This window comes from Bubalus kerabau, chromosome 3 (genome assembly GCF_029407905.1).
Source record: "Bubalus kerabau isolate K-KA32 ecotype Philippines breed swamp buffalo chromosome 3, PCC_UOA_SB_1v2, whole genome shotgun sequence".
NCBI lineage: Eukaryota > Metazoa > Chordata > Mammalia > Artiodactyla > Bovidae > Bubalus > Bubalus kerabau.
In genome coordinates, this window is record NC_073626.1 from 63,992,449 (window position 1) to 64,013,072 (window position 20,624).

A 20,624-nucleotide genomic window follows, 5' to 3' on the forward strand; every position below is an offset into this window, starting at 1 on the left:
TGAGCCAATGTTTGTTGCCAAGTTCCCACATCCCCTGAATTGTATCCTTGAATGTGCATTAATTAATATAGTTGGTATGTAGAAAAAATAAGTAGTGGCCTTGGTGTTAGTAACTTTAGACCCTTAAGGTAATAAATTCTTTCCTTTGTAAACCCATTACACATCCACCCTATAGGAACGTAATCTTATCTTCGGAAGATGGCGCCAAACCTTAAAATAATTACTCTTAGAGAAAATAAGTCTTTGTTGATAAGTCCTTTTCAAGAGTCATAAAATGTTAATAGGCCTTCTGGCCAGAAGATGATGTAAATCACCTAAACCATTTGTATACGATAAATTTACAGGAAAGAAACCCTGGTTTTTGATAAGCATCAAAGACTGCTGACTTCGCATCCCCTATTATCCTCTATGTGTAACTTAGGGTATAAAAGCCCCTGTTGAAAATAAAGCTATGGGCCTTGCTCACCAACGCTTGGTCTCCCCATGTCATTCTTCGCTTTAACTTCCAGCTGAGTGTCCATCTGGAGCGCGGATATCCTCTGCGACCATTTATTTGCCTGGGCTTCTAAGACCCACTCGAGAAGGTGTCTAAGGTGGGGCACCTTCCGCTATTCGAGAGGGCGCCTGCGGCCTCCGTGGTCAGAGCTAACCTGGTGTCACGGGTTATATTGATTTTCCGCGTAAACCAAGCCACTCAGCTTCTTTTCTCCACTGAATTTTCCTACTGAGCTATCCTCATTCTATTACTGAGAGGGTAACAGGCAGGAAGGCCAGGGGTCTCCAAATGGAGGAAATAGCCTGCAAGTGTCAGACATTTTTGTCTCTCTTAAGCGGCAGGAGGAAACAAACTAACAATATTTTTTTTCCTTCTCTATACAAATTTAAAGAGAGGTTTCTCTTAAAATACTGTGTTGCCATAATGACACCTGGTTTCACCTGAAGTTAGCTATTCTTGAGCCTAGAGATAACCAATGCCTTTTTCTTATGGAAATGTTTGTCTTAAGCTATGCTAATGTACTACGCCTTTACCCCAAACTCTGTCTCCAAGTCGGTTCCGCCTCTTGGCCCAAAACCTACTTGACAAACCAGTATGTTATACTCAGATATTGTTCCCCTAATCTATGTAAATGAAACTATTTGTATGGTGGTCTGTCCTTCTTTAAGATTCAAGTTAATTATTTTATGGCCCAAGATTATCCCAAAATGCATCTTATGGGCGAGGGGCCTGGTGCTATTCTGAATTATAAGACATTCCTTTCTTTCATTAACAGACTGCTAGTGACTATATAACATCCAGCTGAAGACTAGCAGGGGGGTGCTCTTTCTGCCCCCTTCTGATGCCTATGTCAGAAGCTTTCTCTATCTCCTTTATACTTTAATAAAACTTTATTACACAAAAGCTCTGAGAGATCAAGCCTCGTCTCTGGCCCCGGATTGAATTCTTCTCCTCCGGGGGCCAAGAATCCCGGTGTATTCGTGTGATTCAACAACAACCTTTCATTACTCTTTATTATCTCTAATTAACATTTGAATAGGTCGCCTAGCCGTCTCTCCTTCGAATACCCTGGATCAGCCGGGGCTGGACCTCGGCACTTTTGAACTGTGGTGTTGGAGAAGACTCTTGAGAGTCCCCTGGACTGCAAGGAGATCCAACCAGTCCATCCTAAAGGAGATCAGTCCTGGGTGATCATTGGAAGGACTGATGCTGAAGCTGAAACTCCAATACTTTGGCCACCTCATGCAGAGTTGACTCATTGGAAAAGACTCTGATACTGGGAGGGATTGGGGGCAGGAGGAGAAGGGGATGACAGAGGATGAGATGGCTGGATGGCATCACTGACTCGATGGACGTGAGTCTGAGTGAACTCTGGGAGTTGGTGATGGACAGGGAGGCATGGCGTGCTGTGATTCATGGGGTCGCAAAGAGTCGGACACGACTGAGCAACTGAACTGACTGAATTATAATGTATCCTCTTTCATTTTCAATTTTATGTGAGACTTCTCTCTTTTCTCTTGGTTAATCTAGTCAAAGATTGGTCAATTTTGTTTACCTTTTCTAAAAATAAACTCTTGGTTTCATTAATTTTTTTCTATTATGTTTCTAGTCTCTATCATCTATTTCTGATCTAATCTTTATTTTTTCTTTCTCGCATCTAACAGGCATAGTTTGTTCTTTTTCTAATGATTTGAGGTTGTAAAAGTAGTTTGTTTATTTTAGCTCTCTCTTTCTCTTTTTTTAATGTAGTATTTATTTCTATAAACTTCCCACTTAGAATGGCTTTTGCTGCATCCCATCTGTTTTAGTGTGTTTTCCTTTATATTTGTCTCAAGATACTTTGTAATTTCATTTTTGATCTTCTTTGACTCGGTTGTTCAGTAGCATGTTGTTTAATTTCTACTTATTTGCGAATTTTCCAGCTTTCTTCCTGTTGGTGGTGGTTAGTGGTTTAGTCCCTAAGTTGTGCCCGTCTCCATGCAACCCCATGAACTGTAGTCTGCTAAGTTCCTCTGTCCATGGGATTCTCTAGGCGAGAATACTGGAGTGGGTTGCCATTTTGATTTCTAATTTCATACCATTGTAGTTAGAAAAAACTTGACATGATTTCAATAATTACTTTAAAAACTTTTTCATAGTTGTTCTAAGTACCGGGTTTATGATGGCAAGCAAGAGTGAGAAGGTGCTTGACCTAAATGAAGAAAAATAAACAAAAAATTTTAAATAGTGATATTTTTCAGAGAATTATGATGTAGGGAGGAAATAATAGAAGATGGAAGATGGGTTAATTAGGAAATTTTCTGAGAATTTAACATTAAAAATGAAGGATGAGAAGTTTGCTTTACAGAGGTCAGAAGGACGGAGAAGAAATGAGAAAAAAAAACATCCTCAGGGACAGAATGTTCCAGGTACAAGGGCTTCGGGTGAGAAAAGGAATATTTCCTTTCATTATTATTATTATTAGCATGTTCTTTATAATTTAGCCATAGTGCTTTTTGGGGTTAAACAATAAAATTAGGAATATTAATGCCTTACTAATATGCAATAAGTAGTATATATTTATAATATTTTTAAAACAAAAATACTTGCAATATTCTGTTTCTTAATATAAATTGTATCTGAGAATTGATATCTTCAGTTCCATTTCTCTGTTTTTAACTTGCTGGTTTTGCAAAAAGGTGAGAAATGTCATTTAATTGGTATATTTTTTACTTTATGCAAATAATTTTATTTTAGCTAAAGGATGTGCATTTAAAATTTTTCATCATTAGTTTCAGCATGAAAATGTCTAAAAAGATAGGAGCTGTACAATGTTTAGGGTTTTTTTCCCTCTAACTTAAGGGTTTGTATATAGATAGCACCATATAACCTAAAAAAAGATGAATACAATTTTTAAAATGTTTTATGTTTTTTATACAAAGCAAGGTGAAATTATATTAAGCCACTGACCTCTTGATCTTAACTTTGCATTGACTATTAAAAGGAAATAAAAATAGAGACATTCATTGCTAAGAATAAATTTCTTACCTTAAATTGAGAGAAAATAAAAGCCCTGACAACCTTGACAGAGAGTCAGAAGTTTCCATCTTTGGAGTAAACAGGTGTCCACACATTCAAGTGCCAAAAATGCTAAAATCTTAAGGGGCAGAGAGACAGTTACAGAGAACATTACTGGACCTACTGAGGTTAAATCATTTATTACTTTATGTCTTTTCAATCTATCTCCTTGATCTAGTAGTTTCAATCTATCTCCGTGATCTAGTATGTTAGGGCTGTTAATGTTTTAATTAGTCTTAAGCTGTTAACTTATCACCTTTACATTTGGGTATACATGAAATTGTTTCTTGTGGGAAAGCATCTTATTGAGCAGTGTTTGAACATTCAACCTTGAAAGGGAAGTTATATGAACTTCTTGCTAAACTAGTTACCTTTCTCAGTAAGTTATCACGTAGTTTGCCCAGCAGTTAAGCTGATTGAAAGTAGATTAGTGGACTGGGAGATATCACTGATGTCTCACTTTCCTTAATCTCTCATATGCCACTCCAACCTCCCATCATCTTTAAAATTTAGTTTTTTGTTGTAAGAACACTTAATGTGAGATCTACCCTCTTTGTAAATATTTAAGTTTGCAATAATTTATTGTTGACCATACCTATAATATTGTACAGTAGATCTCTAGAGTTTATTCATCTTGCTCGGCTGTAACTTTATGCCTATTTCCATCATCAGCTTTTGATGGGCTTTTAAAAATAGCTCCCTGTCTCCCAGCCTACAGATTCATTTTCTAACAGTCACCATCTCACAAGCTATTGAAGACTTGAAAGAGATTTCCAAAACATATCTATGACCACTTCACTTTTCCATTGAAAATTCTTCAGTCGTTTCCTTTCACCTTTTGGATTCATGATAAGCAAAGATTCCTGTCTGCTTTTCCCAACTTATTGTCTGACTTTGTCAGGCAGTAGAATACAGTATCTCAACATTCAGCCATCCATATATTCAATAAAGCAAGAACTGGTTGAAAATTTCTCAATAAGTGACTTTAATCAAACTAAAATACCAACCAAAAGAGAGTAGATCTTATCAATGGATTCTCTCATGCCTACATCAACAACGTTGTGAAAATGTTCTCAACTAGAGACGGGAAACATGCATTGGAGTCCTAGATAATACAGCCCTACAAACCAGAAGTGTGCAGGGTGCCATGATTATCAGTTATTGCTTGGTAATCTATAGTTTGTAGAGGTCAGTTGGAAGGCTACCTATTGTATTACCAAGGAAAGAATATGTTCCTTAATATAAGTACTAGGCATCATTTTTAAATAATAGTTCAGTTTCTTTCCTTTGAAACTTAAGCCTTCACATTATGTATTAAATTCAGCTTAGTTCAACAAATGATTATTGATTACCTACTACATTTCAGGCTACTTGAGAATACAGCATTGAACAAGGCATCCAGAACTTTTTTTCAAAAGAGTTCATAGTCAAGTTGGGAAGACCTAAAGGATAATTTTGAAGTGATGTGATAAGTTCAAGTAATGCAGGTATGTATAGGGTGCTATGGGCATATAATTAATAAGACAAATATAGATAATGAAGACTTCTCTAAATCCTTTGGAGTTTTAAAATGGAAAAAAAAGAGATAATTCAGGAAAGAAAATGAACAAATATTCAAATTTTGGGTGTAGAAAGGACCTATTAACTGTCAAAGATGATTGTAAAACCACTTTGCATCTAGACACATGTGATCAGAACTCTAGGTCTAAAAGTAAATGATTTAAGCATATATAGGAAAAAAAAATACAACCAAATGAATGCAACTGAGAATGACTTCAAATAACTTATCAACAACAAGAGACTGGAAAGTGCCAAGTTCTAATGGAAATTGAGTTTGGATCTATAATTCTGTTTACAGCAAAAAAAAAAATGTAGAACATGATATGCAATAATGAAGAGCAGCTAAGGATAATATGAAATGAGTATAGAGAGTCAACAATACATCAAAGCGGATCCACTGAACTTTGATGCTTAGAGCACTTGTCTTTGAGCAGGAAGAGTTTAGGATAAAGTGAAATACAATTAAATTTACTTCTAAAGTGCACAATAATCTCAGAATTATAATGATTATAATTTTTGTATACCAATGCTCATAACAGATCTGTAATAGCAAATGCTTAAAAAACCCCAAATGTCCTTTAATTAAGTGACTAGTTTAACAAACTATAATGTTACACAGTAGTAAAAAGGAGCACACAATTGCCACACATAATAATTTGGATGGTTTGCAAGGGAATTATTCTGAGTGAAAAGAGTCAATATAGAAAGATTATATAACATATAATTCCATTTATACAGCAAACTTTTTTAAAATTGAGGTATAATTGATACATAACATATAAATTTCCTGTATGGTTTTCCAGGTGGCTTAATGGTAAAGAATCCACTTGCTGATGCAGGGGACACAGGTTCTATCCCTGGGTCAGGAAGATCCTCTGGAGGAGGAAATAGCAGTCCCATCCAATAGTCTTAAGGAAAATCTCATGGACTGAGGAGCCTGGCAGCTACAGTCCATGGGGTCGCAAAAAATCAGACACAAAGATATATTATACAATGAAATAATATTTTTATATATTGTAAAATGATCACCACAATAAGTTAAGTCTAGTTAACATCCATCCACATATATATAATTAAAACCATTTTTCCCCTTGTGATGAGGGCCTTTAAGATCTACTCTCTTCAGTTCATTTCAGTTCAGTCGCTCAGTTGAGTCCGACTCTTTGCGACCCCATGAATCGCACCAAGCCAGGCCTCCCTGTCCATCACCAACTCCCGGAGTTCAATCAAACTCAAGTCCATCGAGTCAGTGGTGCCATCCAGCCATCTCATCCTCTGTCATCCCCTTCTCCTCCTGCCCCCAATCCCTCCCAGTATCAGAGTCTTTTCCAATGAGTCAACTCTTTGCATGAGGTAGCCAAAGTATTGGAGTTTCAGCTTCAGCATTAGTCCTTCCAATGAGCACCCAGGACTGATCTCCTTTAGGATGGACTGGCTGGATCTCCTTGCAGTCCAAGGGACTCTCAAGAGTCTTCTCCAACACCACAGTTCAAAAGCATCAATTCTTCAGTGCTCAGCTTTCTTCACAGTCCAACTCTCACATCCATACATGACCACTGGAAAAACCATAGCCTTGACTAGATAAACCTTTGTTGGCAAAGTAATGTCTCTGCTTTTCAATATGCTATCTAGGTTGGTCATAACTTTCCTTCCAAGGAGTAAGTGTCTTTTATTTTCATGGCTGCAATCACCATCTGCCATGATTTTGGAGCCCAAAAAAACAAAGTCTGACACGGTTTCCACTGTTTCTCCATCTATTTCCCATGAAGTGATGGGACCAGATGCCATGATCTTCGTTTTCTGAATGTTGAGCTTTAAGTCAACCTTTTCACTCTCCTTTTTCACTTTCATCAAGAGGCTCTTTAGCTCCTCCTCACTTTCTGCCATAAGGGTGGTATCATCTTCATATCTGAGGTTATTGATATTTGTCCTGGCAATCTTGATTCCAGCTTGTGCTTCTTTCAGCCCGGTGTTTCTCATGATGTACTCTGCATATAAGTTAAATGAGCAAGGTGACAATATACAGCCTTGATGTACTCCTTTTCCTATTGGAACCAGTCTGTTGTTCATGTCTAGTTCTAACTGTTGCTTTCTGACCTGCATATAGGTTTCTCAAGAGGCAGGTCAGGTGGTCTGGTATTCCCATCTCTTTCAGAATTTTCCACAGTTTATTGTGATCCACACAGTCAAAGGCTTTGGCATAGTCAATAAAGCAGAAATAGATGTTTTTCTGGAACTCTCTTGCTTTTTTGATGATGTTGCAAATTGCACGATCTCATTCTTTTTTACAGCTTCTTTACACATACACACACGCGCGCACACACACACACACACATATATATATATTTACACACATGGTAAAGATTTCAGCTGCCAATGCAAAAGCTGCAGGAGATGCAGGTTCAATCCCTGCATCAGGAAGATTCCCCGGAGAAGGCAATGGCCATATACACCAGTATTCTTGCCTGGAAAATCCCATGGACAAAGGAGCCTAACAGACTATAGTCCATGGGGTCGCAAAAGTGTTGGACATGACTTAGGGACTTAGTTGGGTTGCCATTGCCGTCTCTAGGGGATCTTCCTGACCCAGGGATCAAACCCACAATCCCTGTGTTGTCAGGCAAATTCTTTACCACTGAGCCACCAGGGAAGCCCATCTATATATATGTATGTGTATATATATATATATATATATGTGTGTGTGTGTGTGTGTGTGTATTTGTCATTTCAGTCATGTCCAACTCTTTGCAACTCTTGCAACTCTTTACAACATCATCTTTATCCGTACATTTTTCAATGGACACGAGTTGTTTTCATATCTTGGCTGTTGTAAATGTTGCCGTGTACAAGGGGGTGCATATAGCTTTTTGAATTAGGGCTTTGATTTTCTTTGGATAAATATCAAGAAATGGGATTGCTGGATCATATGTTAGTTCTATTTTTTATTTTCTTTTGAGGAATCATCATATTATTTTCCACAGTGACTGCACCAATTTACAATCCACCAACAGTGTACCATATAATGGCTGTTTTATCAACTTTAAAATTATGGAGTTTTTCTATTGCCAACACACAGAAATTTGATAGTTTGGGAACCGAAATTAATCATATAACAGACAGAAATCTGAAAGATGAGAAGTAAAAAGTATGTTCCTGGCTCAGATGGTAAAGAATCTGCCTGCAATGCAGGAGATTTGGGTTCGATCCCAAGGTCGGGATGATCCCCTGGAGAAGGGAATGGCAACCCACTCCAATATTCTTGCCTGGAGAATCCCATGGACAGAGGAGCCTGGCGGGCTACAGTCCATGAGGTCTCAAAGAGTTGGACATGACTGAGCAACTAGCACTTTCACTTTCACTTGGTTTTCTAGATGAGCCAGCAGATCACCTTGCAGGTGATAGAGCAAGAGACAGAGGTTTAAATGGATTGTTTTATATTATAAACATAAGCACAAGGTACAAATTATAACTAGTATATATCATGAACTAGGTGGTAAAAAGAAAAATTATGAAGAAAATTATAAATTATTTTTAAGAAGAGGTGTGATAGCAGATCATAAAGAAGAGAGACTGAAAAGTGGTTATTTTTATTTACTTTAAACTTTTCCATATGGCTTGACTTTATTCCTCTAGGTAAAAATATTGTCTTAGAAAGAAAGATACTTAATCCATATAATGAAAGGGAAACTACCAAAATACTACTGGATGAGCATATTAGAAATGACTCCCCTTCCCCTTTAAGTTTTGTATTTTCCCCCCAATTTTCTAACTATTACTTTTACAATCTTAAATTCTATAAAATAAATGTCATGTTTAAAGAAGTGACAACATTTGATGTAACACAACGTATTTTAAATAGACATGCGTGTTATTTTGAAAAATCAGATATACTATTTACAAGACAAGTTGTTCGTGTATGTTGAGTTTCCATGATATAGTTGCAGTGTAACTTGAATGGTTTCTTTAGTCTTGTAAGTACTGACTTAAGTCCTGTGCCTCACAGATAATATGACAATTCCAAAAATTAAGCTGTAGAGAAAAATGCCTTGTTACTACATAGAAAATCACTTGATAGAATTAAATGAGTCAGTCAACCGTGCTGCACAAATTTATAGCCATTATCTGTGGAGAAATAGAGTTAGCACTGACATTAAATGTACCATTAACCACTACCATATGGTTTTCATTATGTTTGTTGCCATTTGTTATGCCCAATAAGTTGAAAACTTTATTATATATTGATTTACTGCTGTGAATACCTGAAAACCCTTGTACTCTCAACACTATCATTGATCAGATATCAACTGTTTTTTACTCTCAGACCACAGAAAATATTAAACTGATTCTGGGTATAGCTGATACATGCTAAAGGACCTGACCCCAATTTTTCTGTTAAAGGCCTTTTAGCTTCAGCTTTAAGAACAATTTTGCTTCTTACAGTATTGTACTCTTCCTGACTAGGATTCCCAATTTTTCATTTATTTGGCTGGAAAACAGGACTAGAGCAGTATTTGAGATAATTTGTAATTTATAGAGATGTAGCAGCTATTTTTGATGTAAACACTGTCCATAAAAATGACTTAGGAATGTATTATTTGGAAAATGAGTTGTACAGGTAGGTCATAAATTAAAGTGATTTAAAAAAATATAACATTTAAAAGGAATGAATGCTTTGTCCCACCCTGGACTCTTTACATATCACTTTAATATGCCTCTATATTGTGGGATATAGAATGTCCAAAGAATTACATACTGCAGATGAATTTGAAAGACAATTTTCTGATTATTTTCCTTTATTTCCATCTGTTTTGAGATACCTATTTAATTATCTAACACATAATTGAAAACAACATGCTGTATCCCATGTGCAGAAGTCTAAAATAGCATATAAATATTAAAAATTTTAACCATATTGACATGGTGTTTTTGTGTTTAGTCATTAAGCTGTGTCCGACTCTTTTGTGACCCCATGAACTGTAGCCCACCAGGCTCTTCTGTCTATGGAGTTTCTCAGGCAAGAATACTGAGGTAGGCTGCCATTTTTTTCTCAAAGGGATCTTTCCGACTCAGGAATCAAACTCATGCCTTCTGCTCGGCAGGTGGATTCCTTACTGCTGAGCCACCTGGGAAGCCATTTTGACATACAGAACATGAAAAAGTTAATTAAATAATTAAACTAATATTAAATACTTTCTGAAAAATAAATGGGTGGATCTGAGTATTAGAATTTTTCTAAGCACTATTTTCTCTTAAAAGTGATAGTTTAGTCTACACATGAGTGAACTACACAGAAATAATAAATGTCTATGCAGACTTCTGTTTCTCATTCTATATGAAAATTAGGGATGTTGAGCATTTTGTCAGCCTAAACTTTGAAGTCAAGGAAACCTGATTTTGAAACCAACTTTTACATGAATTTACTACCTGTTGAAGAAGGAACATTAATTTCCTTATCTGAATTGAGGATTAAATGAGATTATGGTTGCATATGAGAAGTTCCTGGTACACAGGATATAATAAATGCAAAAACTGTCAATTATTTCATAAGATTTACACTAATGACGGCCTAAGCATCTCACTTTATCTACCTTCCTGAATGAGCTGATTAACAGATAAAAGTAATGTGATTGCTAAGAAAACAGCTGAAGTTTCCTCATTTAGAAATGATAAACAAGTAACTGCCACATGGCATTTTAAATTTAATTAAATTGTATTCCTTTGGCTACTTGTGTGTGTCTGTGTAGATTTCAGTTGGGGCTTTGCTAAGTCGTTTCACTCGTGTCCGACTCTGTGCGACCCCATAGACAGCAGCCCACCAGGCTCCCCCGTCTCTGGGATTTTCCAGGCAAGAGTACTGGAGTGGGTTGCCATTTCCTTCTCCAATGCATGAAAGTGAAAAGTGAAAGGGAAGTTGCTCAGTTGTGTCTGACTCTTAGCGACACCATGGACTGCAGCCTACCAGGCTCCGCCATCCATGGGATTTTCCAGGCATACTGGAGTGGGGTGCCATTGCCTTCTCCAGTTGGGGCTTTAGGACAGTGCTTTTCAAAATTTCAATGTACATGTGAATCATCTGGAAATGTTGCAAAAATCCAGATTCTGGTTCAGTAGGTCTGGAGTAGGGTCTGAGATTCTGAATTTCAGAAAGCTTACTGGTGATGCTGAAGCTATTCGACCATGGTGTGTGTGCTGGTACTTAGGGCAGTGAGGTGATAGACTGTAGATGCTACATAATAAATACCCTCTTGCTCTTTCCTATTATATGCTCCCATAGGACCCTGAATGTACACTTTCAAAATTATTTGTTTCTGGTATTAAAATGTTTTAATTTTTTTACTTCCTTCCATTTACTATAAGCTCCTGAAAGTATGTCTTCTTTCACTTGTTGTGTCCAAGAACAGAAAACTGCCTGGAGCTTAGCAACGAATATCCATCTGGTTAGTGCTGGTAAGCTACATGCCAAACATGAAGCTCATGGCTGAAAAGATAATCCACAGATTGAAAGGTTCTACATAATGGCTGGGTTACAAAATAATTTTGCAAAATGGACTGCTTTTCCATCACCCATGCTGCTGCTGCTGCTAAGTCGCTTCAGTTGTGTCTGACTCTGTGTGACCCCATAGACGGCAGCCCACCAGGTTCCCCCTTCCCTGGGATTCTCCAGGCAAGAATACTGGAGTGGGTTGCCATTTCCTTCTCCAATGCATGAAAGTGAAAAGTCAAAGTGAAGTCACTTAGTCGTGTCTGACTGTTAGCGACCTCATGGACTGCAGCCTACCAGGCTCCTCTGTCCATGGGATTTTCCCGGCAAGAGTACTGGAGTGGGGTGCCATTGCCTTCTCTGTCCATTACCCATAGGTTTAGTTTAATTTCCTCCCCCAGAAATGTATGTGTGTGCATGTGTCTAGTGGTCATAGACAGAACTGGTGTTTGAAAGACATGTATTATTCTGGTAATTAGATACAATATAACTAAACTTACTGCTTTATAAATTTACTTTGACATTGATTCAAGAAGGAGCATTTGAAGAGAATAACTGAATACAAAGTCAAATGAGGGCTAGGTCACTAAGTTTCTTTAAGGCCAAGATGCTGCCAACCTGGAGTTTTGAGAAGATACAGTACCATATTGTATACTGGAAACTTTTAATAGAGTAAGTCTTAAGAGTTTTCACCACACACACACAAACACAAATGCGCATGTGCACACACACACACACACACACACACACATGCAAAAATGGTAACTGTGTAAGATGATGGATGTGTGAGTTAACTTGGTTGTGGTAATAGTTTTGCAATGTTTACTTATATCAAACCATCACCTTTTCTGTCAGTAATGTGTCATAATAGATTAGCTTGCATTTTCTGAGATTTTTATATAAACAGAATCATGTAATATATGCTCTTTTTGTCTGACTTCTTTCAGTCAGCAAAATTATTCTGAGACTCATCCATGTCGTTGTGTGTATCAATAATTTGTTTCTTCCTAAATGGAGCAGAATTCCATCTAAAGAAGAGAAAGTTTACATTTTGAAGTAGATGCTATTCAGGCTTTCATGTCTCTGCAGGATGTGTGGAAAGAGAAAATTATGAGCTATCAGTTATGAGTGTGTGGTTAAATAGAGGTGGATGACAAATATAAAATGTTGCCTTTCTAGTACTTCACAAGCTAACTTTAATTATTTTATATATGGGTATTAAGGTATGCATTCATTTTATTTGAAAATAACATATACAGTATTCATATGAGCTAACTTTAGTCTATCAAGTCTAGCTAACTCATGCTCTCAGCAGATTCTTACAGGCAACAGTGAATTAATGGGGACTGGGATTGAGAGCATTAATGTTGATTTGTGTCTCTTGGAGTTTTCTTCTTGTGCGGTCCTTCATAAAGGGTTACTTATGCATGGAGAGATGCACATTGAAAGAGGGACAGAAATTTCAGATTGCTCTCATCTATTTTATCAGATTACTATTTTGAACCCCTTCAGTTTTTCTTTTTCTCACTGTCTCTGGGCCACTTTTCTAGCATCGGTTCACAACCCAGAAACTGAGTATGTGTGACTCTGGTCAGCTTCAGGCAAACATACATGTCCACGTTCAGCAATTTTTGCCTTCTGCCACTCAGGGTTAATCTTTGAATGAAGGAATCTGGAATAGGGAGATAAACATAGAATCATAATGGTATAGTTTTCAGTCAACTCTCAAATATTGCAAATATTAACATGTAATTAATACTGAGAGGAGAATATAAAGGAACACGAGATTTGAGTAGATATTTCTTAAACTTTCCATTATGAAATATTTTAGTTTATAATTATACATTTAAGAGAAAATAGAAATATAGCACAGTGGTGAAGAATCCAACTGCCAATGCAGGAGACGCAGTTTCGATGCCTGGGTCAGGAAGATCCCCTCGAGGAGGAAGTGGCTTGCCATTCTCTTGCCTGGAGAATTCCATGGACAGAGGAGCCTGGTGGGCTACAGCCCATTGGGTCACAAAAGTCAGATACAACTTAGCGAATAAACAACCACAGCAAGAAATATTCTTAAGTTTCTAATGTCAGCTTTTCATGAATTTAATTATTATATATGTACATATATATTTACATATAAATATGTCAATAATAATTTTAAGGTTATTTGGAAATTTTACCAAGAACTGAAAAAATCTTTAGAGTTTGGGAAGTTTGCTTTTTTTGTTGTGTGTTTGTCATTTTCCCTGAGTCCCTTATCTCAAGTATCTGAACAGAATGCCATATTAAGGGATTGATTGCATTTCACATATTTATGGTGAAGGAACTCAGAAGTTTTCACTATTACTTTTATTGCTTTTAGATAGATGAGGAGTATGAAAGGGTAGTTATCCTTAGTTAATCTTAGGTAATTAAATCTATCTAAGGAAAACCAATTGGAAACGATTTTTTATCTTGGGCTATGGGCCTTTGTTCTGCAATAATGGCAGCCATTTAAAGTAAATTGTCCATTAAAGTACCACTCTGGCTTTTGACAAATTGCATTCAACTGTTTTCTTCCTCCAGGGAAACACAAACCTGAAAACGGTGGTTTTATATTTTCTGCTTGACATATAGGTTGCCTGAACCAGCGGGCTAAAATGCTTTTAGGTGCTCTGTAAGACAACTCAAAGAGGTTATATATGGTCCAGTAGAGCCCAAGTGAAGATATTGAATACTAGCAACTTATCTTGTGTGATGACAAATAATTTGTCATGCTCTTGTATCATTTATCATTTTAAAAACAGTTCTCACTTTTTAATCATGTAATATAAGAACAATGGAACAGAACTGACAAAACCTATAAATCCTATTTTTGGCTAAAAAAACGTCAAACCATACAAAAATAATTCAAATGACTGGTAAGGTAAAATTGAACACATTGCTCTTATAGGCAGACACCATCTTACTTTCAGATGACAAAAGTTCAAGGTGCTAATTATAAATGAGCAAAAAATCAATTTTAATAGCAGCCTTCTCTTATTTGGCAAAACTAATACAATTATGTAAAGTTTAAAAATAAAATAAAATTAAAAAAAAAAGTAAATAAGCTGTAAAAAGATGTGGGCTTCCTAGATGGCGCTAGTGGTAAAGAACCCACCTGCCAATGCAGGAGATAGACACAGTGGGTTCAATCCTGGGTTGGGAAGATCCCCTGCAGGAGGGCATGGCAACCCACTCTAGTATTCTTGCCTGAAGAATCCCATGGACAGAGGACGCTGGCAGGCTACAGCCTATAGGGTCACAAAGAGTTGGACATGAATGAAGTGACTTAGCACACACACAGTTAAAGATTCAAAGATAACTATACAACTGTGGTTTAGATGTTAATGGAATAAAGTATTCTACTATCTTTTAAGCTTAGATTATTTTAGCTATGAAAAAACAATAACTGAAGTGTTTTTAGGAGTAAAAATGGTTATAATTGTCTATCTTTACAGAATATAATAAAAAAAATAAACATGGCCTGTGTTTCTAAAACAAGTTATTCACTATAGCTTAGATGGTCAATATGTTGTGGTCATATAATTTATGAGTAAAAATCTTTGATTGTGAACTAAAATTTCTAACTCACAAATATAAAAAAAATGTGAGTTATGCTAAAGTAATTGAAAGTTGTTTGATGCTTTGACTTTAGGCACAATTTTCTAGTCCTCAACATTTTGTGGAAAGAATAAAATTATCTCAGACTGGATCAATAGATTGTCTGGAAAGCTCTGAGTAGTGTCAATTTCCTTGATTTTCACAACTTTGGCACTTTGGAAGATGATGTGGTGGTTTAGTTGCTAAGTCATGTCCGACTCTTGGGACCCCATGGACTGTAGCTTGCCAGGCTGGAAGATGATAGGTCTGTTATTTGGTATAGAGTGTTTCTGAATTTGGGTTTGTCTGAGGTTCCGATTGATTAGATTCTAGTTACACACATTTTGGAAGAATATCACAGAAATGAGATTATATTCCTGTCAGGAGGAAAGTGATTTCAATTTGTCTCATTATTCATAGTGTTAACTTTGACTATGTATTTAAAATCATGTCTGCCAGGTATATCTACTGTACAATTAACTCATCTAACTTTTGTAATGATTAATAACTTTATGAAAGGGTATTTTGAGACTGTGTAAACATTCCTATCTTTACTAAACTTTTGAAACATTCATTTACTTGTTTAGAATAATTCAGTTCAGTTCAGTTGCTCAGTCATGTCCGACTCCCTGCGACCCCATGAATACGCAGCATGCCAGACCTCCCTGTCCATTACCAACTCCTGGAGTTCACTCAGACTCATGTCCATTGAGTTGGTGATGCCATCCAGCCATCTCATCCTCTGTTGTTCCCTTCTCCTCCTGCCCCCAATCCCTCCCAGCATCAGACTATTTTCCAATGAATCAACTCTTTGCATGAGGAGACCAAAGTATTGGAGTTTCAGCTTTAGCATCATTCCTTCCAAAGAACACCCGGGACTGATCTCTTTTAGAATGGACTGGTTGGATCTCCTTGCAGTTCAAGGGACTCTCAAGAGTCTTCTCCAACACCACAGTTCAAAAGCATCAATTCTTCGGTGCTCAGCTTTCTTCACAGTCCAACTCTCACATCCATACATGACCACAGGAAAAACCATAGCCTTGACAAGACGGACCTTTGTTGGCAAAGTAATGTCTCTGCTTTTGAATATGCTATCTAGGTTGGTCATAACTTTCCTTCCAAGGAGTAAGCTTCTTTTAATTTCATGGCTGCAATCACCATCTGCAGTGATTTTGGAGCCCAAAAAACAGAGTCTGATATGGTTTCCACTGTTTCTCCATCTATTTCCTATGAAGTGATTTGACCAGATGTCATGATCTTAGTTTTCTGAATGTTGAACGTTAAGCCAACTTTTTCACTCTCCTCTTTCACTTTCATCAAGAGACTTTTTAGTTCCTCTTCACTTACTGCCATAAGGGTGGTGTCATCTGCATATCTGAGGTTATTGATATTTCTCCCGGCAATCTTAATTCCAGCTTGTGCTTCTTCCAGCCCAGCGTTTCTCATGATGTACTCTGCATATAAATTAAATAAGCAGGGTGACAATACACAGCCTTGACGTACTCCTTTTCTTATTTGGAACCAGTCTGTTGTTCCATGTCTAGTTCTAACTGTTGCTTCCTGACCTGCATACAGGTTTCTCAAGAGGAAGGTCAGGTAGTCTGGTATTCCCATCTCTTCCAGAATTTTCCGTGGTTTATTGTGATCCACACAGTCAAAGGCTTTGGCATAGTCAATAAAGCAGAAATAGATGTTTTTCTGGAACTCTCTTGCTTTTTCCATGATTCAGCAGATGTTGACAATTTGAGCTGTGGTTCCTCTGCCTTTTCTAAAACCAGCTTGAACATCAGGAAGTTTACAGTTCACATATTGCTGAAGCCTGGCTTGGAGAATTTTGAGCATTACTTTACTAGCCTGTGAGATGAATGCAATTGTGCAGTAGTTTGAGCATCCTTTGGCATTGCCTTTCTTTGGGACTGGAATGAAAACTGACCTTTTCCAGTCTGTGGCCACTGCTGAGTTTTTTAAATTTGCTGGCATATTGAGTGCAGCACTTTCACAGCATCATCTTTCAGGATTTGAAATAGCTCAACTGGAATTCCATCACCTCCACTAGCTTTGTTCATAGTGATGCTTTCTAAGGCAGACTTGACTTCATATTCCAGGATGTCTGGCTCTAGGTGAGTGATCATACCATCGTGATTACCTTGGTCGTGAAGATCTTTTTTGTACAGGTCTTCTGTGTATTCTTGACACCTCTTCTTAATATCTTCTGCTTCTGTTAGGTCCATACCATTTCTGTCCTTTATCGAGCCCATCTTTGCATGAAATGTTCCCTTGGTATCTCTAATTTTCTTGAAGAGATCTCTAGTCTTCCCCATTCTGTTGTTTTCCTCTATTTCTTTGCATTAATTGCTGAGGAAGGCTTTCTTATCTCTCCTTGCTATTCTTTGGAACTCTGCATTCAGATGCTTATATCTTTCCTTCTCCTTTGCTTTTTACTACTCTCCTTTTCACAGTTATTTTTAAGACCTCCTCAGGCATCCAGTTTGCTTTTTTTGCATTTCTTTTAAATCAAGATGGTCTTGATCCCTGTTTCCTGTACAATGTCACGAAACTTCGTCCATAGTTCATCAGGCACTTTGTCTATCAGATTTAGTCCCTTAAATCTATTTCTGACTTCCACTGTATAATCAAAAGGGGTTTGATTTAGGTCATACCTGTATGGTCTAGTGGTTTTCCCTACTTTCTTCAATTTAAGTCTGAATTTGGCAATAAGGAGTTCATGATCTGAGCCACAGTCAGCTCCCTGTCTTGTTTTTGTTGTCTGTACAGAGCTTCTCCATCTTTGGCTGCAAAGAACATAATCAATCTGATTTCAGTGTTGACCATCTGGTGATGTCCATGTATAGAGTCTTCTCTTGTGTTGTTGGAAGAGGGTGTTTGCTATGACAGTGCATTCTCTTGGCAAAACTTTTTTAGTCTTTGCCCTGCTTCATTCCGTATTCCAAGGTCAAATTTGCCTGTTATCCCAGGTGTTTCTTAACTTCCTACTTTTGCATTCCAGTCCCCTATAATGAAAAGGACATCATTTTGGGGTGTTAGTTCTAAAAGGTCTTGTAGGTTCATAGAACTGTTCAACTTCAGCTTCTTCAGTGTTACTGGTTGGGGCATAGACTTGGATTACTGTAATATTGAATGGTTTGCCTTGGAAACGAACAGAGATCATTCTGTTTTTTTTGAGATTGCATCCAAGTACTGTATTTCGGACTCTTTTGTTGATCATGATGGCTACTCCATTTCTTGTAAGGGATTCCTGCCCACAGTAGTAGATATAATGGTCATCTGAGTTAAATTCACCCATTCCAGTCCATTTTAATTCGCTGTTTCCTAGAATGTCGATGTTCACTCTTGCCATCTCCTGTTTGACCACTTCCAATTTGCCTTGATTCATGGACATGACATTCCAGGTTCCTATGCAATATTGCTCTTTACAGCATCGGACCTTGCTTCTATCACTGGTCACATCCACAACTGGTATGGTTTTTGCTTTGGCTTCATCCCTTCATTCTTTCTGGAGTTATTTCTCCACTGATCTCCAATAGCATATTGGGCACCTATTGACCTGGGGAGTTCCTCTTTCAGTATCCTATCATTTTGCTTTTTAATACTGTTCATGGGGTTCTCAAGGCAAGAATACTGAAGTGGTTTGCCATTCTCTTCTCCAGTGGACCACATTCTGTCAGACCTCTCCACCATAACCCACCTGTCTTGGGTGGCCCCACAGGGCATGGCTTAGTTTCATTGAGTTAGACAAGGCTGCGGTCTGTGTGATTAGATTGACTAGTTTTCTGTGATTATGGTTTGTGTGTCTGCCCTCTGATGCCTCTTGCAACACCTACCATCTTACTTGGGTTTCTCTTACCTTGGATGTGGGGTATCTCTTCACGGCTGCTCCAGCAAAGTGCAACCGCTGTTCTTTACCTTGGACGAGGTGTGTCTCCTCACAGTGGCCCCTTCTGACCTTGAACGTTGAGTAGCTTGAACTTTTAGAATAGTAAGCTTACTTATTTTGATGCCCCAATTATTGTGCATTTAGCCAAAGGGAGACTCTATAATATGGCTTCTCTGTCCTTTTGAAACACATCCAAATTGTCTTTTAAGCACTTTTTTGTGGCATTAGTAAGATTTTTCTAGTCCCATTTTCTACTTTCTCTCACTTAGTGAGCTATTTCACTAAAGATCCTCAGGTTCTTTTAGTGGAGAATGATGTTCAGAAACCAAGATCTGGTAGCACTTATTAATAAGGTGCCTTATTCCCAGGCCTGCTTAATAGACACATCTAAGGAATAAGTGTATATGTACATGGATATGTACATACATTTACATCTACACTAATTCTGTATTTCTACACCACACATTGTATCTATATTTCTTTCTTTCTCTGTTCCTCTGTATCTTTCTCTCTGTGTATTAAAATACTTTAGTTATCATCAATGCCTTCAGTTCTACTGCAACACTCAGGATTCGTCCTTATTTTCTCCAGTTTTATATGCCCTTCTCTGAGTATGTGTGACTCTTAATAGATTCAATCTATGTACCATATTTGGTCATTCCCTCTGTATATAACTGATCTTCCTGTTGTCCCCACTGTCCTCCTCTGCGTAGATGTCCCTCTCATCCTGCTCAGGCTCAGATTCGTGGTACTGTGTCACCCCTCTGCAAAGATGCTCCATTAACTGTTCATGCTTCAACACCAAGGTGGGGCCACCAGCCTTCCTCTACAGGAATGTTCTCCCACACATGTTGGTCTGTGGCATTCTGTGGTGTGCTTTCTCTTACCCTCATGGTAACCTACTTTCTCTTTTCCTCTGATCTCTCTCTCTCGCACACACACATACCTCTCTTCCAGGATCTCTTCTATCCTTGTTTTATTTTCAATACTTTTCTTTTCCTGCCTGCTCTCTAAATATTCAAGTTCCCTGGAGCTTATACCTTGCTGTCTACATGACATCAACCAGTCTCACAGTTTTAAGTGTTTTCTCCATATCAGTAACACCCAAATCAGCATCTGAGGCATTTAGGCTGGTACACATAACTACCTACGTGGTGTCTGTGCATGGATCTCATGAATCCAAATATAAGTTGTAAAAATTATTGACTTGATTCTTCTTGCCCCACTCTTCTTTCTCCAATAAATAATACCACTATTACTGTACAGCCAGAATACAGGAATAGTCCTTGATTTGTCTGTTTTCCTGACTCACACACATGCAGTATATCAATATGAGCAAATCTAGCTGGTATTTTCATCAGATGTTTTCCTTATCTCTTGATTCACATCAGATCTCCATTGCTGCCACTGTAGCCCAAGTCATACTTATATCTCATGTAGACTATTGTAATAGCCTATTTCCCATGCTTCTATAATCGATTCTTCTGTAATCTATACTCTATTCCTCTAAAGAAGGT

General features: G+C 37.6%; 2 long non-coding RNA genes across 2 annotated transcripts in view; both read left to right on the forward strand.

Annotated features, from left to right (window-relative positions):
• The first annotated feature begins 750 nt into the window (after window positions 1-750).
• Window positions 751-1,399, forward strand: LOC129647679 (uncharacterized). Its single transcript, XR_008712425.1, has 2 exons — window positions 751-929; window positions 963-1,399. It is a non-coding gene; the product is annotated as an uncharacterized LOC129647679 (long non-coding RNA).
• Window positions 1,400-2,844: 1,445 nt separating this feature from the next.
• The window catches only part of LOC129647680 (uncharacterized), a 51,078-nt gene continuing 33,298 nt past the window's right edge, over window positions 2,845-20,624 (forward strand). The window contains exons 1-3 of the long non-coding RNA XR_008712426.1: window positions 2,845-2,919; window positions 4,920-5,040; window positions 10,050-10,141. This is a non-coding gene — a long non-coding RNA (uncharacterized LOC129647680). The remainder of the gene's footprint in view (window positions 2,920-4,919; window positions 5,041-10,049; window positions 10,142-20,624) is intronic.